Source organism: Neltuma alba, unplaced genomic scaffold, assembly GCF_004799145.2.
Source record: "Neltuma alba isolate B1F8T4 unplaced genomic scaffold, ASM479914v2 tig00004897_pilon, whole genome shotgun sequence".
Lineage (NCBI taxonomy): Eukaryota > Viridiplantae > Streptophyta > Magnoliopsida > Fabales > Fabaceae > Neltuma > Neltuma alba.
In genome coordinates this window covers 130,755-147,803 of record NW_021633900.1, presented here as the reverse complement: position 1 = coordinate 147,803, position 17,049 = coordinate 130,755, and the positions used below count along the sequence as shown (strand labels likewise).

General features: G+C 33.8%; 2 pseudogenes; both read right to left on the bottom strand.

Annotated features, from left to right (window-relative positions):
• Positions 1 to 1,258: 1,258 nt before the first annotated feature.
• Positions 1,259 to 3,918, bottom strand: LOC114746098 (putative protein FAR1-RELATED SEQUENCE 10; annotated as a pseudogene).
• Positions 3,919 to 6,524: 2,606 nt separating this feature from the next.
• The window catches only part of LOC114746095 (protein ZINC INDUCED FACILITATOR-LIKE 1-like), a 65,238-nt pseudogene continuing 54,713 nt past the window's right edge, over positions 6,525 to 17,049 (bottom strand).

The window sequence follows — 17,049 nt, the reverse complement described above, 5'->3', positions numbered from 1 at the left end:
TAACAAAAATTATCTGTCATGTGAATATAATAATAATAAAACTAAAGAACTCAAATGAAAAACACTTAAAAGCCTGGACCTGTGTTAACAAAGGCCTACCACAGCTATAACAATCTTCACTTTTGTAGCATACACGATTTACCACCACTAAGACTGTTAAACTTGTTTCAAAACCCTTCCAGGGTACACAATGGCTAAAGTGGAGCCTGCAGAAGGAGGTTGGAAAGGACTTTACTCGGAAAATCCAATGGAACAACCTTTTTGGGCATCTTTGTTGGGATATCTGGTCTTCGAGGTGCCAGATTAGGGAAGATGACAATTTTCAGTGCATTTCTGCTCAAATAAGCTTCTTTAGAGCTTGCTTGGACTTTGACCTTCGCAGAGTTGTGAGAGAGTAAACACAGATATCTGAGTGGTCTGGCCTACTAGATACAGCTGAAGATTTTATCACTCTAGAGGTTGACGTCTCGGTCTTGGAAATGATAATAGTGGATGTGAAGGGTAATCAGAAGCAAAGGCGGGGATTAGATTATGGGATTTAACTGTAAACTCTCTAGAGTTCCCTCAGTCATTGCAGAGCTCGTTATTACTCAAGGGTTATATCTCAGCTGGCTAGGAGACTTAGGAAGGTCCACCTCATTTTTGATTGCATGGAGGCCCTTAATTTGGCTACTAAGGGTGTGATCGAAGTCACCCTTATTATGATATGGTAGAGGAGACTACACACTGTTTATTGCATGAATTGGCAAGTCTTAGTTAACCATTGCAAACGAGAAGAGCTGCCATTGCAGATCAATTAGCTAAACTGGCCCGTGGATGTCAGGAACTATGAATTGTTTGATCAACGCCCATCTCTGAATCTGCAGGGAGATAGGGGATGGTGAAAAGTGCCTTGTTTTAGTTTGAAGCTTTTAGCCTTCGTTTTGGTTTCTATTTCTGTTTGTAATTGATAACTTGTATTCACTTTCTTTCAAAAAAAAATGTAAAAGCAACAACATAAGCAGTAGCTTCAATATAATAGCAGAAGAGGGATATGTAAAATTTGCATTCTTGACATATAATACAGAGGATGCCGCCACCAACAAATTTTTTTCATCATTATCAGCTTTTTTTACAGCCTGATTACAAGTCCAGCAGAAAATGAATCTGCAGGCCCTTTTGCATCAAATCAGATGTGAATGACAATGTAAATAGAACCTTATCCCTGCTCTAAGTACCTTCTCTTACCATAACAGACATAAGTACACCCAACGGCCACCACTTGAGACTAGATGTTTGGTGAAATAGTCAAGTCCATTGGGACTCCATCATTTTCAGGCAGATTTCTAACCTCGCTAAGAATCCTAGTGATTTCTTTTGTCAGTTCTCTACGAACAAAGTCAGATCGTTCCTTTGTGATCGAAGATTCTGCAAACAAAGTTTCGGCAGGGACTGATATTCTTGAAACCATTCATCCTCAATACTTTGATTATTATTACTATGATCATTATCAAGAAGTAAAAGGACTCGTGTTGTCGCCATCTACTTAGATAATACTTATCAGGGAGCTGAAAGTAACTCTTTATTATGAATACACGAAGAGCATGTCTGCACAATATCCCTGAGGATTCAAATTCCTTGCAAGAACAATGGATTTGCTCATCTTCAGCTAGCCATATCACGAGACGCTCGCCATCCATCCTTTTGAAGTGGCGTACAATATATGATCCATTGGGCATTTCAGATGCGGCATATTTGCATTGTTAGCAATAATTCTTGTTGCAACGCATTAAAGCAAAAGGTGTGTATATACTCCGGGCATGCTCTTCAATAGGTATGCAACTTTTGAGATGCACATATGGAGTTTCTTGACGAGAATGATGAAGAACATTTGCAGAAATGCCAACCTGCAATAAGGAGGAAAGTCATTACAAGAACAGCAAGTTAGCACAAGTATACAAGACAAAGTTCTAACAGATAATACCTGCTCGAAAAAGCTCCGCAAACATGTTTGTGCACTAAATGCCTTTCAAAAAACTGTCTAATGACTTTAAGTAAGCTGTTGTTGCCATCGAGCCAGAAAGAACCTCTAACATAGACAATGCCCAAGATGCTCTCAAAGTGTAGAGTAGATCAATATGCTTATCTGATCCAAGATCAAAGGCAGAGTCATTTGGTTCCATCGAAGTTCAAATTCCTCTGAATTCTCAATGTGATATAATGCATCAAACTCAGATTTAAATTCTTCATAGCGAGACCCCAGGAAGAGAAAACCAGCAAGGTACCTTGGGCATTATACACCACATAGAGATACGTGTTTAGTGCCTGGCAGTTCACTTCTTATGGCGTCTCTAAGGCTAGGGTCAATATTGGTTAAAATTGTTTGCGGACATCTTCCTCTCATGAGTCGTACGAAACTCTGTATTGGGGGACAATCATCATAAGAGGATATATAGAAAGGAAAATTAATATCTTAAGAGGATGCAAGTAGTCAACCTGGAGCGCCCAAGAGAAGGACCGATGTGTTTCATCCTGCAATAGAACACAACCAAAGAAAATGGTTCTGCCATAGTTGTCAATACCAAACCATGCTCCAAAGACCAATCCATATGTGATTGATCGGTATGTAGTGTCAAAATAAACCACGTCACCAAACATAGAATATGCATGAACAGAGTCACTATAAGACCAGGCTATATTCTCAACCATTTCATTCCCATCCACTGTAAAATCATAAACAAAGTTATCATCTGTCTCTTTCATGGTTTTGCATGACTCAAGAAGTTCCAATACGTCACTTTCTCTTTTCTCACTCAGCAATGCTTCATTTTCCTGAATAACCTTCTTCCGGTTTTGAACAAAATTCCTCACATCCCTTTCCAAGAATGGCAGTTGCCCACCTTGAATCCCCTTTTCCAGCTCAAGCATCTTCACTATTCGATGAATTGGGAACCCGGCTTTAGAAAGTAAGAGTATACGCTCTTGATCAGCCTCTTGTATTTTGCGATATGCTGGAAGAAGCCGTACTTGGTCATCTTCCAAGAGTTCATGATTGTGTACATTACTAAACTGCACAACAAACCAGTGAGAAACTCCATCTACAATCTCCTTTGACAGATACATTTTTGCATCACATCCACAGCGTACGGATTTCCTATCTCTATGGTGTTCTCCATTAGACTTTTTCTTCACTGGGGCAAACCCTGAACGGTAACAAACAAAGTCACGTTTATAAACACCTAATTGCGGGCTAAGTCTGGATCTTTCTTTTCTAATTGAGAACCCATTTTTCCGGGCAAAATTCCCATAATATTCAAATGCATCATCATCACTCTTAAACACCATTCCTACATAGGGTGAAATCATAGCTTCTGATGATGCATTCTCTGTCTTCACTGACTCCGGTCCAGCTGAAATATCTTCGCCATCGCCCTCATAAGTCACAAAACATTTCCAATCTCCGCATGGGCATTGTTGCCGTTGAATCCATAGTTTTTGGACGGAAACGACGTCATCATTCAACTCGATTTTTGGGTATTTATATTGCAATTGAAAGTTATGAACAATACTCTCTGCTATACGCCTACACCATAAATCTTAAACAAGAACGAAACACAAATTTTGAATAGATGGCAGGAAATGCTCGAACTTCTACGCACATTTGCTTGAAATTGATACAAGAGAAATGCGCAAAGGCTTGAAAAGTTTGGTCTAAGACGATCAAACCGTTTTAAAACAAGAAAATCCACAGGTTTCTGTGACAATTAATAAAAACAAAGTTTAAGAAATCAGTCGCCGAGCCGAAGAATCGTACCGGAGTGGACAGAGAAGGAAGAGGGAAGAGGGAAACTTAAAGCCTAAAACCTCTGTTCGTTGATTCCTGCTCTTCACACACTCCAGTTTCTTTTGCGTCTTCCGCTTATTCCGCGTTTCCAGCATACGAAGGACTGAACGAGTGTCGAAGATGAATGGGCTGGGCTCAAATTATTGTTAGACAAAATCGCAATTTTTTGGAATTTTTTTCACAGAAAAATAAATTTTTCCATAACTTAAACTGACAACCCCACACCATATTTAAAAAGAGGTGCTCAGCTGATCAAGTTAGATCTAGCAGAAGAGGTTAATTTTTCAAAACAAACTAAATTTAAATTCTGGCTATCTATATTAAGTGTCTGATAATACTTTGAACAGAATTACTCCCAATAAGATGATATTTGTACCTATAAAAAAAAAAGAGATAATTATCTCTAATAGAAAAATACCTATACTTAGAAAAAAAGAAGAAGTATTTGATATCATTGGAGAAGTTAGTAATAAAGTTCAGAAAATAAGAAAGTAATAAAACATGAGTTTTATGTAGGGAATAACTAGAAAAAGATTAGGGAAAATCTTTAAAAAGTGACTGTTGAATTTCAAAATGACAAATCAGTATTGGTTATTACACTTATAAAGAAAATGACTACACTTACAAAGCAAATAACAACATATTTTTGTAGTAATTCCTGATTTGTCATTTTGAAATTCAACAGTCACTTTTTTGGGATTTTCCCAAAAGATTAAAACAAGGTGCTAGTGTGTTGCTGACATTTGGAAGAACACAAATATCAAACGGATTCTTTAAAGCGAAACGCAAAAAAATCATGGAATTTGAAAAATTACAAATAAGGACACGTTACAATATTATAATGGGTTTTAACAATAATAGTATACATTTTGACAACAATTTTGGTGAATGAGTCCTTGTCTACAATTTTTCAAATTCTATAGTCTTTTTTTGTGGTTTTTCCTTCTTTAAGCGATATATTTGATTTCATATTAATAAACCGCATTTTAATAATTTTTAACTAAGGTGTAAGAAGGTATTTCAGGTATATTTCGTTTATAGGTACACACACACATGTTACCTTCAATCCTAAATATAAGATCTAATTTGCTACTATAAATTAGATCTTACTCTTTTAGTTCTTAATGTAAGACTTATTTAACTAATTTAGTTAGATTAAAGAAGTTAACTAAGTTAGTTAATTATGAGAAATATGACCTTTTTTCTGAACACTATAATCATCATCTTCTTTAATGTTTTCCCCTCCTTTTTCTACTTGATTGTGTTTGAGAGAGTATTATAAGAATAATTTAGAAAAAATTGATAAATATAAGAATTAGGTTTTATATTTAGGATCTAGATCAACTCAACAATTAAGTCTTATATTAAAAACGGAGGAATATATTTAGATCACGAGGTAGTATATAGTTTGTAATCGTTATATCAACTTGGTCTTCCAGGTAGAATCAGGCTTATAGCCTTCAAGTATTCAAGTAGTTCAACACTCCTAATTCATATACCTAAGATTTTTCCTATCATAAATTTGATACATTAGAAGATAAATTAAGGGGAAAGAGTATGGAAGTATATTCACAAGATATGAACATCTTTTTTGTTGTTTCCAGCGCAAGATATGAACATCTTGCTTAGCTTTAACTTCTATGTCACTATTGGCCCCCTTTATATGCATGAAAGATATGAATCTATTTTCGTTTAAAAATAAATGGGATATAATAAATAGAAAAGAAAAATGAATTTTTTGACCTATAGTTTTAAATCAGTTACAACTCTATACCAAAACTTTACCTTGATATAATTTGGTCTTTGTATGATATTATTTTTGTTCTTTAATATAAGAGCTAGTTGACTAATTTGAGTAGATTAAGAAAAATTGTCATATTAATTATTTTTAACAAATATGTATTGTTTTTCTTAGAATATCCTGTCAATTATATATATTAGTTAGAACTATTGTTTAATAACACATTTAACATATGCAACGACTGTAAGGACTATCATGAGGAAAAATTTTTGATAAATATGATAGATAAAGTGAATTGAACTCTTATATTTAGAAACAAAGTGAAATTAACTTTTATATTAATAACCAAAGGTAGTAAATTAAGTTTCATGTTTCTAAATAAGGCATTACATTTTGTAGTTAACTTGTACTTTGACAATCCAACTTTAACCATTCTTGGTTATTGTTGAGTCAATATTCAAAACATATTAAATTAAATATACAATAAGTAGGACTAAGGATCATTGGCATGATTTTTTTATTGTGTATTAGCTTCAAATTTAAGATCCTTTAAATACTAATTCATTTTCATATCAGTGTTTTCCATCATTACTTTAATTTGTTAATCTAGAAATTAATTTTCCAAGGTAACCTGTCGTTCCAATTAAATGAATTTGAATTTAGAATCATCATACAAAGACCATTTCAACCCTTCCTCTAGGTGTATTTTCAAATTCTAGTAAAACACTTAAAAGGGGATAATACATTATTATTGTTAAGAAGCACATTACCAACTTGAGATTCAAAATTTCATTCAAAACAGGATATGCCAATTAGTACGATGACCAAGTTGTTTCATAGATTAACCAAAACATATGATAAACCGCCATTATAGAGACAAAAGAAGGTTGCTTTCAACAAAAGAAAGAACAAGGATCTTGCTCTTTACGTTTCTCTCTCTCTTTTTCTGCTCTGTTTCCCTTCCCTCTTCTGGTTTTCCTAGCCTTATTAGCTTCATTCATCACTTCAGTCTTCTGCAGCAACAAGTAACCCTTGGATATATCAGTGTAACTGTTCTGATGGGGTTTTCTTTTTCTCAGCCATGAATGGTTTGAACATCATCAACATTCCAAGTGCTGCTACTAGATTCAGCACAAAAAATACCATATGAGGGCCTGCAGTTAAACGTCCCAGAGTTAGCTGAAGTCTATACTTAAAAAAGTGAACTTATTACCTTCAGTCTTAACATAAGAGCTAGTTGACTAATTTGAGTTGATTAAAAATTTCTTATTTGTAATAAATAGGTGTTGTCTTTTCCGCCCTCGCTAATTTTGTGTATTAGCTAGAATTACAATTTGATGAAACCTTTAATACGTGTAACTACTACACAAGACTAACTTGAAAAAAAAAATAAATATGAGAGATAAAATAGATTGGGGTCTTATATTAAGATGAAAATTAAAAGTCAAACTAGCTATTATATTAAGAACTGGAGGTAGTATTATAGTATTACAGTCAATGATATGAAACAGGAGGGAAGGATAGTCTAAATTTTGGAGGATATAGTGTTGAATTTGGAGTCAGTTCATTTTTTATATGAACAGGCACCATCCTTGCCTGTTTGACACCCTTCCCAACAGCACAAGAAATAAAGTTCAGCACAAACAGATTAGCTGACTTTCATACCTGGGAGGAAAGAAGCATCTAATCTCTTCTGCGACCAACTTAATCTGCATTGACGAAGATCATAATTAGTGAACAAAGATAATTTTCAAAATATTATACCTTCAAATAATTTAAAAAGGTTAATCAATGTATTCGTGTGAGGTAGTGTGTTTAAGATTACTGATAGGGCTTCTGAATTTATTAAGACCCAGAGTAGAAAATCAAGGAAGTAAAAGGGGATAAAAGGATCACAAATCAGAGATTGAAATCAATCCAAAGCGAACCTTTATGTACAATCATTCACCAAATTGGATGTGTCATATAAGAAGCAAAACAAATAAATGAAAAGTAAGCTTACATTGCACCGCCTCCAGCTGGGCCAAATGCTTTGAACAGTGACATACCAGTCGTAGCAATACCATTAGCTGCTCCTCTTTGGTGTTGTTCCTGTGTTTACAAGTGGAGCAAACCATATTAGCCCAACTCAATCATGATAATCTCAAAAAATTTAAAAAAATAATAATAATAAACAATGCGCTGAACAAAATTTTTTACCACTGCTCTGTTTTGCAGAAGGAATAAACCAGTAATAATGGTTGCCTGGCAAAGAAAAATTTACAATCAGGCAAGTCCAAAATGTATGTAGGTTTTTGTCAAGGAGATAGCGTTTTGTTTTTGGCATTCTAATATTTTATGGTCTTAATTGCACTCTTACCCCCCCTATTTTTCCTCTATTTTTTCAATTTAGTCCTCAATTTCACTAAGATCAATCTTGCACCTTTAATTTTTTCTGTGAATATAAATATTGACCTGCCGCCGTTTAAATATCACCAATGGCTTTAATCAAATTTTTGCTGATACTGCTATAATTAATAAAAGAATGACTGAGTGGCGCGAGTGAATGAATTAGAGGGACAACAATAGAACATTATTTTATTGCACCTAAAGGGCTAATTGCACTATTGATTAGCTTAAATGGTCTCAAAAGAACAATAGGATCCAAGTCACGTGTATCCATCATTTGATGTATTTGCAAGCTGATAATGATCTCCTTGTCTCTCTTTTGCCCAGTTGTGTGCAGAAAAAATACAACCTATGAAACATGGACCCTTCAAAAAACTTATGTCCTTGACCAATGGACACTTGATCAGACACAATGTGACACTAAATACTCACAATTTTACTTTGTCACCCTGTATCAATGCAAATGTTCTTCAACAAGGACATTCGACATATTTCCTTTACTTTTGCGGAGATCAGTAATTTTACAGACTGAAAATACCTATAAAAATTATTCTATGCCAGCTATTTCACTTCAACTTAACCCCATAGCAATACCATTGTGGTTGATAAAATCAAGGAACATATGTACTTACAGAGAGACAAAACATAAGGACAGAAGCAATAGTTATCAATAGGTCCTGTGTGAATCCAGATAACAATGCTATGAAAGGGTGACTTTGCAAGATAGGTATGGATATAGCCTGCATACGGTACCCAAAAAACAACAGTACAGTTTAAAAAGCAACAGACGATGAAAATACTGAATCATAGAAACTGTTGCATGAAAGAGAAAGCTAACCCCTGAAATGCGGGAAAGTCTCACAGGTCCACAAACTTTCTCCAAAAGTGGATAAATGAAGATTTGGTAGAGCAACAGACTAAAACCTAATCAGTTGAGGAAAGGTCAGTACTACCTAGCATGATATTGAATTGATAGATATATCAATACAATGGAAGAAAGCAAACATTATATCTTTGTAATGCGTATCTGTTCTGTCTTAAACTAAATGCATTGTTCCAATATGCAGTGCTTGTGTTGTATGAATATCAAGAAATCTGAATATATTTTCATGTACATTCATTGAAGAAGTTCAGTACCAAAACAAAATAAAAACTACTACCAACTTGATCTCAGAAGCTTGTAGGGATTAATTAACTGCTTTGAAACTAAAAACAACTCACAACATAAAACAAGTTACTCAATTCATATCTATTAAAAAAAAATTAAATATCATACTTAGAACTAGGTATTTCAATATACATATAAGCAGTTAATAAACGTTAGCCCACAAGTTACGCACTACAAGAATTTGAAAACAAACACCAAAGAAGCTTTATCCAAAATTTTCTCAGCCAAAAGAACTTAGTCTTCTGCATGTCTCTTAAGAACCCTTCCTAAGTTTGGCAGTTATAATAACTGAAAATTACTCAGCAAGGTTGGTTTACAGAATATGCCTAAGGGGAAGATTGCGTATATATGATTTCATGTAAATGAAGCTAACTTATGCGAGTATTTGAGGAAGGGAGGTTAGGACGGAAACACATTTAACAATATTTATTATCTAAAAAGTCATAGCCATAGAGGATGTACCTGATATTGAAAGAACATTACCAACATTATCTGTTGTATAGTTCAAACCCCCCAGCTTTCGCGGACTGACAGCCCATAATGAGAAAACCTGCAGAAAGGACCATAGTGCCACCTTTGTGTAAGCAAGAGAGAAAGCAAGAAAGTACTACGACAAACATAACATATTAAATGCATAAAATTATTTATACTATCATTATGTAAGAAACAGACCTCTGAATAAGCGATATCATGCAGTGAGAAAACGCAATAAATAATAATGATTGACATCAAGGGCCAATTCAGGAGGAGGTTTTCAACTTTCTGAACTGTCTTTCCTGTGATTCCATTTTCTAAAGCTTCTGCATCTTCATTGGACTCATCATTAACGTTGTGTTTGTGCAATGTTTCCTGCAGATTTTGAAGGGGGGAAAAATGAAAATCAAGAGGCAGCCTTATTGTCCAAAGCAAACAGTTTAAAGTACAGGTATATACAATTATAGCCCAAACATGGTATATGTTTAAAATATTTGGAGACCTATTAAAAAATAAAGAATGGGAAAGCAAAAAAACTACTAATAGATTTCAAGGCTATAACAAATATGGGGCTCTATATAAAAAAACATAACCCAATAGTTTCACTAATTCCCTTAACAAGAAACATTAATAGAACCCTTGTCTTCATCCCAACCTAGAAAGGGTTTCCCCCCAATAATAGTAGTCTCGAAACGTCACGAGGACAGAGCTATATATAGGAGTTTAACATATGTTAGAATAGTGGGTTTGTGATGATTAAGTTTAAAGTATTATAAGGATTAGCAGGCTTGGGCCAGAGATTTGCGTTTGATAAAATTTACAATTACCGTTGTCAGTCATCAAGGTGATTAGGTCGAATGGAAGGAACTTGATACCCTTTAAGCAAGGCGGTGTGTTCGAACCGTATGGATAGAAAAGGTCACACTGGTAAAGTTACTCTTAATTTTCACCCAATGCTCAAATCCGACCCGTTCATATCAGATGCTAGATAATTAAACAACAAAAAAAACAATTATTATTGATATAATAGAGAAACAGAATTCATGGCTATACGTACCGGAAGCCACAGACAGGCAACTAATATAGCAAGTGCAAAGGCTGATATTATCAAGCAGGGCAAGAAGTATGGAAACCTGCAGGTCATTTATGTCAGGACAAATGAAAGAATATGAACCAAGAAATGAAATTAGAAAACAAAATCCAAAACTATTGTTATGATTTGAAGTAGGCCTGCTTACCTATCAAATAAGGAACCTTTTGGAAATATATGTGGATATTTCTCTGCTGGCTGCAAAACCAAAATTCCCAAACAATGAGAGGAACCAGAGATAAACCTGCCTGGCAACATGTTCCCACACACATGCAATGTGAAATTTAAGATATGACAAATTATGGTGACCCAGAAGGCGTGCACCCGCACACACCATGGTAGTCCCCCTCTTAAGTTTTAATAACAAGACAGAGACCAAAATAGTAATAAGGGTAATGACAAATTTCAGTCCAGATAAAGAGAAACACGAATCCAGTAGAAATTATGTCCATGTGAAAAAAGCCGAGCTCATTCTCAAGGACTACTATACTGAACAAGGCAACAAACAAATTACCTGAGCCAAATAACCTCCTAGTGCTGGGCCAATGACCAAACCTATGCCCCACGATGCACTGACCTGAAAGCAGATCATACCATCAAATTATCATAAAGTACGTATAGTCCCAAGAATCAATAGCAGACCCAAGTAAACTAGACTTACCGTTGAGAGTCCTAAAGCCTGGTGTTCTTCTCGAAAAATTTCAGCAGCATAAGCCTAGTGACAAAGGATGTTGATATGCAGGTGGAAGTTAGAATCAAATAGAACAAGTAAGTCTTGTAAAGGAAAACAAATAATTAGAATGACTGGCTTTCATGTAGAACAATTCTATATGACCTTTACATAACCAGTAGTCATTAACCATGCATCAAAGTGATATGGTGCTCTAATTGAATGCCCACTTTCGATGACAACTATGCATTTAACAATCACATCAGGTTTACATTAAGCCATGTCAGCCCTTTCTGTTAATCATCTATTAACAGTCTCAATGTGAAAATGATATAGAAGAAAGAATACCCTTTGAAGGACTAAAATGAGACATTAAAACTTTGGCGAACTAAACAGAGACGAAGTATATCTTTTAGAGATCAAATATCATTCATTCATTTTTAAATTGTTGTCCGGTACATATATAAATGGTACCTTTATCGGCCCAAGTGAACCATTTAAGCTTCCAAGAAGAAATCTGTGCTAACAGCCATCCAAAAACTTGTGCTAAGACCAAATAGTGTGTTAAACACGACACTGAAATCAAACAAGAGTTGGTATTTATATGAATAAGCTTATTGATGTAGAACAGTAGAGAGGATGATGAGGGAGATAATGAAAGAAAGAGAGTGAGGATGAATTTAGAAAAGGAACTAACAAGCTATATTGCTTTCTGCTAGTCTAAAAAAAAGTAACATACAATTAGTGGAGGGCTATCTTTAGGGAGTCAATGATAAGAAATAAAAGCAAATGAATAAAACAGATGACAGAATCATAAAATAAATGAAACAAGTTCCAAGATTCACTTAATAACCTACAAATTACTAGGTGTCTATTCTTCCTTCATTATGAAAGTAAGTTTTCCACAATTTCTTTTCTTTTTTTCTAATGCATTCCAGAATTCCTTTCCTCCTAGTATTCTCTTTCTATTCGCAGTTATTTATAGCAGATCTAAAAGCAAGTCATCCAAAGTAGCAGCAGGGGTGCTTACACTGCAAAAATGCCTATAACTATAGCATATTTTCGACCATATCGATCAGCAAATATTCCCCATAGAACTGATGTCAAACCTCTGCCGAGCATGTATGAAGATCCTACACCATATTTCATATGGAGATCAGTATTTTAAGAGCTCATAAATCCATCTAATTATAGAATGAAAGGACTAAAAGAAACCTTACCCAGATAACCAGCATAGGAACTGATATCTGCCTCCGTTTTTGCTACACCAAAATCTCTTACCTGCAAGCAAATTTGTATCAATAGTTCATCTTCTGTTCTGCATTAGTTGTGTGCTGCTAAGCAATAAAAACTAACATTAAACAGAGGTGGTTATTTCTTGAGTTATCTCATAACAAATGAGAAAGCAGAAGTGAAGCAATTTTCTTTCATTGTTAAAGTGTTCATCAAAGAGGCATGTAAAACTAAAGGCCGCCGTGGCCATCAAAGAATGCATCAAGTGAAGGCAGCATTAAAGGCCAGTGTAAAACTAAGCTCACCATGAAATAAAGAAATGGGAAGAGGCATGCTATAGGCAGCGCTGTACAAAGCCAAGAAAGAACGAATCAGATAAAGTTTGAGATAAAAATGAAGAAAGCAGGAATAAGTAACTGAAGAATCTGGAGGAGTGGAATTTGATTATAAACACTCAATGAAACAGATTGATTTTATAAAAAAAAAAAAAAAAACCTTCACCTTTACTGCATCATTCACCAAAGACCACCTCTCCACGAAAGAAAGAAAAAGAGAAAGAATTAGAAATATAATTTAATTATGGGCTTTTCAACTGGGAGAAGAAATAGAAATTGGACCAAGGATATCTTGAACTTTTAAAAAATGCAAGAAGCTGATATCCCATTACAGAAAGATAATGATTAAGGATTAATCGAATAGGAAAAAACTTTTTCTTCATGAACCGATTTCTTGCTTCTGCTTAACTGAGCTGAGGAGTGGAGGCAAGTCCGGTATGCAATATTGCAATGCAAACTAATCGTTCGAAAAAGGTCGATCTAACTTCAATTCACAAAAGACAAAATCACACACTGAAGAAAAAACAAGGTCATTTCAAAAGTTGATGCGCTTGATTTTACAAAAATAAGTAAACCAGATTTTCACGAACTACGAAAAACCAAAGCATTCATGTACGCGAGGAAAACAAAAATAAATAGATACTCACCGGTGCAGAGAGTTATTATCCATATGCTAGTCACATACTTCAGAGGAACGCCTTCGTAAATTTCCTTGGCTTGATCCACCTTACAGCCATGGCAGTTCTCATAGTACCGTTTCTTCAACAATGGCTGTCTAGTGCTATTATCTTTCTCATTGTTCTTACTATCGTCCTCCATGATTCTCCTTCCTAATGAACCGCTCTCTGTTTTTGGCTCAGACAAGCAGAGACAGAAGAAAGTGAAATTAGCGAAAGTTATAAAGGACGAATGCGATTTGTTTACTTCTTGTGAAATGTGAAGTGCGGGAAGGAAGGGAGGGAGGGAGGAAAATGGCAAAATCTTGAGCCGAGTTACTGAATACACAAACTTACAGATTTCTGGAGGGCGCGATGTATAGCATGGGAAGAACAGTGATCGAAGAGCTCGCAGCTGGACGGCGGGAGCCGAAGCAACGTTATGATTGGGGAGGTGGGGCCTACTTTTTTGAAGAAAATAATATATATGAGCTTTTTTTAACTTTATACAAAGTCTAGTTTGGCCTTTTAATTTAAAAAATATATTTTTTATTTTTTTTTATTTTTATAATTATTAATCTTAAATGATAATTTTTTATAATAATCACTGTTGTTTTAAAAATTAAATTTAACATGTTAGTATCTAAAAATACTTTATCAATATTTCAGAATCATTGTTTAAATATTTTAAGACTAAGTGACTAAAAATACATTTTTTAACATTGAGGAACTAAAAAAGGTTTAAAACTAAAAGTATATTTTAGTCTATGAGAAAAAATTAATAAAATAATTAAATAAATTATCTTTAAGGATAAAATATATGTAGTATCATAAAATTTTTTTTATATGTATCTAGTATTTTAAATTATATTTTGGTATATCTAACATCTAAAATATTTTTTTTGGGGGTTTGTTTAACATCCTAAATTCCTGAATATAAAATTGATTTAAAAAATTTTCACCCATCACTTTTAGTTCAAATCGATATCCTCCTCTCAACAGAAAACGTTTATTTGTCATTTTCACGGGCAATTTAATTCTATTTTTTATACTTAATATAAAAGTTAGTTTAAATTTTAATTTGATCTTAAATATAAGACTCTGATTTACCCTATCTCTCATATTTATCTATTTTTTTTAAAGTGATCTCTATAGTAGTTGAACATGTTAAAACTTTCATCAAATAATAGTTATAGCTAATACTCATTATTAATAAAGATATTTTAAGAAAAATAATACCTTTTAATTATAAGTAATTAACTTAATAAATTTTTTTTAATATATTTAAATTAATTAATTAACTATTATAATAAGAATTTAAGATAAAGGTATGAATTTTAAGAAGTTTAACTTTCTTCTAATTTTCGAAAGAGGGCCCGAATCTTTTGGAAATTTTGGGGAGATGACTCATGCGGTCATGCTCATGCATCAGAGAGGAAACGTAATTAAACGTGTGTGTGAGAGAGAGATAGAGTGATGAGCTGGCACACCATCCATGGAGCCCACCGTACCAACCTCATTTTTATCGCTGATTTCTCTGACTCTTGACCGATCTTGTATTGGCAACTGGCGTTATCTTATGGGACAATTGCAATGGGTTTTAGAAATAATTATTAAAAAAATCTTAATAGAAAATAAGTAGTGGTCATTTTTTTATTATAAACTTTGTTTTTATGACCTTAGAGATTTTATTACAATTTTTCCTTATCTTATATATTTGTTAGTATCCTAATATTTTTTTTGTCTCAACAGACTCTATTTTTTTTAATTTTAAAAAACAAGACAATATGAATCTCCACGAATTCAAAAATAGTTTAGATCATTTTTAGTTATGAAGTGTAACTTCATTTTGGTTTTTAATTTTAGTCTTTAAAATTTGAAACTAATAGTTTTGATTTTTAAAATTTGACTTTATTTTAGTTTTGGTCCATAAAATTTTTAAACTAATAATTTTGATCTCTTAAATTTAACTTCATGTTATTCAGGCTTAAGATTTTTGGTCTTTAAAATAAGAACCAAAGTCAAAATAAAGTTGAATTTTAGAGCTAAAACCGTTTGTTTTAATCAATCCTAAAATAAAACAAAAACAGAATCACCATCCATTTATTATTTACTCATAAGCCATAAACATCTCAGCCATAAAAGGTTAAAAATGAGAGATGACTTATTTATACGAAGTACGTGTAGCGATGACAAAGAAGGACAACGGAAATAGTACTTAATCATTTTTTGACATAAAGTACTTAATAATTATCAAATATAACATACATGCCACGTAGAAGTTTAAATATTAAATTGGGGATTTGTATTAAAAAAATTCAATTTATGAATATTAGGCTTGAAAAACTTATTTTGATATGCTATTCGGAGTAACTTATATAGAAAAAAAATTAAAAGTAAATTTTGTAAACAAAACCTTTATAATTAAGATTAACTTAACCTCCCCCAATAGCTCCGGAATTAAGTTTAAAAAATTAAACTGAAAATTGATGTAAATTAAAAAGATCTAGTATGCGGGGCTCAAGAGCCCAATTCTGTTACACCTCCACTAATCCTGGGATAGCAACTCCTACCCAGTCAAAATGTAACAACCTTCTTACAACCCGAGGAAGACTTTCAAAAATTATCTCCCCCACATCTATCTCGGAACTATAATTTGCAAGGCAATTTGTAGAAGCATTGTTTTCCCTATATGCATGGTGTATCCTAACATTTGCAAATCTATCTAGTTTAGCCTTTACAATTTTCAATAAACTGGAATTACAATCAAAATTATCGACTATACTAAGTAGAATATTAACAACAGCTAAGGAATCACATTCAACAATGAAATGCTTGACCTTAGCCATGTAAGCCGTCTACAACCCAAAAATCACAGCCCAGACTTTAGCCTTTATAGCCAAGCAAGATCTCAATTTTCTTGAGAATCTCCTAATCCATTTCCCATCACACCCCTTTAACAATCCACCACATGTAGCTAAGCCATTCCCACCTTTAAAAGCCTCATCCATATCTAATTTCATTCAATCATTCTCTGAAGCTTCCCATCTAATAAGCCTCTCATATCTCTTGCCAACAAGCCCATCAGCACCACACAAAAGTATTTCTAATTTCAGCCACATATCTTTGACAGTAGCACTCCTATCACTTGGCAAGACAAAACCATTCTCAAATAAAACCTCTATTTCTTCAATTCCATAATAACCAACAAGCAATTCCAAATTCAACAACCTTACCCTTATCTCTATTACACAAACACCATCTAAACCATTCCTTGTCATTCAGCAAGTAAAAATTTGAGTTGTGATCACTCTCCCCCAACTGTTGCCTTGGCTCTGTAGCACAAACACAATCTCACAAAACATACATGTAAGCTTCAGATTCAACATTACATTTGTAACATAAAGGATTAGCCTACTTTTCTTTTCTGCAGTAAATAGACTCTTCCTCCACAACTCATCCATCTCACCC